Genomic DNA, 2,283 nt, shown 5'->3' on the forward strand with positions numbered 1-2,283 from the left:
CCCGTGACACAGCCCATGAACACATGCAGTCAGAGAGGAAGGAAGAGGGGAACGAGGTGGTGGAGAGGGAAGGAAGAAACACCTGAGAGAAGGTGCAAGGCAGTGGTGGGAGCTGGAAGAGAGAAGCTGACCACCCCACTGCCATGGCACGTTCCTGGGTGCCTAAAGAAGCCACACACATAGGGAACCATTTGCTGAGCATTTTGTTGGATTGCACCCTCCATCCATCAGGCCTAGATGGAGAGTGCAATCTCTCTCTGGGCACTCCAAGAAGAACTCTAGGGGGTTCCTGGCCTCCAGCACCAGGTATGGCATGAGGGCTGCCAATGGCCAGCAATGGTATAAGAGCACCCAGGGGGCGTGGGAACCATCACACAGTCAGTGTGTCACTCTGCGGTGGGCCAGGGAGATCTGGACTGCCATGGCAATGGACAGGAGCATCACACTCCTCCTGTGTCTGTTTCTGGCAGAGCTCAAGGGGTTGGTGAGCAGAGATGGAAGATGTATAATGAAATGTCTAGCCTGCTGTACCTTATGGAATAGTATTTGCTGAATTTCCCTGCCTGCTGGCCCCTGAAGTTGATGGCTGGGCCAGTGGGGATATCCCCCAACTCAACCTCTTCCAAAGCTCCTGGAGAAGTACAGCACCAGAGAGCATGGCTGTGCCACAGGGCAGGGTGACCCCCGCCAGCCCAAGTGATGTATCCTGTCATTGGCCACGAACATCAGTAGTTTCCAGCTGCCCAATGTGCCCGTACCACAGAGACACTGCTGAACTGCGGGCACACCCACCGAGCACGAGACATGCTCTTGCGTCAGCTGTGCTCTGCTCCAGAGCCCCAGGGCAAAGGTCTGCTTGGGGTGGAGGTGGCAGAGCTCCTTCCATCTCCAAAGGATGGGGTAAGCCAGGGTGATGAAGATCTTGTCTGAGATGAGCTGAGGATCTAGTCCTGGTGACCTCAACACAAAGCCTTTGAGGATGTCCCTGCACATTGATCCCACTGGTGAGGCTTTCTTCATTCAGGGGACTTTGAGCCCCAGGGTGGCAGGGTCTTTGCTGTCACGACAGATCCCAGGGCAAGGTGGCCCCCATCTGCTGGCAAGCTCTGGTGGCCACAGTGTCCAGGTCACAGACCCCAGTCTCAGACAGGGCACATCCACATTGCCGAGGAGCTGTCACCTTGGAGTAACCTGGTGACAGCTCCTGTGGCATCTTGAGGCTCTGCGGAGAGCTGGCACTCCTAATTTTTGCCTTCAGGACTGCAGCGAGCAAGTCCAAGCCTGAGTCTGCTTTCAGGCAAAGGGTGGGTCCCGCAGCAGGATCTCATTGCTCCAGGCCTTTCTAAAATGAGCTTTCCAGTTTCAGAGCACACTTTGTGGGAGCCACCTCTACCGCTGCCATTACATAAGACACATTTCAGGGGGCCAGCAGGCTGAACTGATAAGAAGTCCAGTACCTGAGCCACAGGGAGCTGCTGCTGAGCCGGAGGGAAGATGGGGAGTTTGGGGCCAGTTCCTGCAGGATGAGACCACAGAGCACGTTCACCAGCTGCACTGTCCCCGTGAGACCTGCACACCCCAGCCCCACGCCCCACCAGGACAATCTGCACCTGTGCCAGGGACAGCCTCTGCGTTAGTGGCACCGAGCCCTGTCTGGTGCATGAGCAGGGTCTGATACAGGGTCCTCAGCGTGGCTGGTGCCCGTCAAGCTCCCAGATGTGGAGAGGTCAGAGCTGCTGGGTGTCCCAGTTTTCTTCCCTGTAAATTCCCAGTGTACCCAGTTGAGAACAGAAAGACCTGGCTCTGCCTGGCACCAGGGTCCAGCTGGTGCCTTTCTGGGGTGCTGGCCTTGTCAAGAGCCAGGGTCAGAGCAAGCAGGAGGTCCACCAGGATGGACAGAAAGTGTCTGGCCCTGAGTCAGCTTCTGCTAGTGGCCAGGGTGGTCTGGGTAGGATCTATAGGGGTAGATGGGCACTGCCTTCCCTGGGGTGTGCCAGGGAAGCCCTTCACCTTCCCCACCTCAACAGGGTGGGGGGACCCAGGTGCAGAAGACCCTACTCCAGCCATGGGACTGGGGAGGGAGGGGGTCCCAGGATGTGCATCAGGGGTCCTTTGAGCACAGCAGGGGAGGAGATGGGCACAGAGGGGCTGAGTGTCTGTGGGCTGCAGTCCCCTCTTCTTGGGCACACCCCAGCCCTGAGGCTTTCCAGGGTCCCTGGTGCTGGGAGCCCTTCCCCAGCCAGCCCAGGGAGCAGGTCTCAAGGGTCGCTCTAGCTGCGGGCA

Source organism: Pterocles gutturalis, unplaced genomic scaffold, assembly GCF_000699245.1.
Source record: "Pterocles gutturalis isolate BGI_N339 unplaced genomic scaffold, ASM69924v1 scaffold15078, whole genome shotgun sequence".
Classification (NCBI taxonomy): domain Eukaryota; kingdom Metazoa; phylum Chordata; class Aves; order Pterocliformes; family Pteroclidae; genus Pterocles; species Pterocles gutturalis.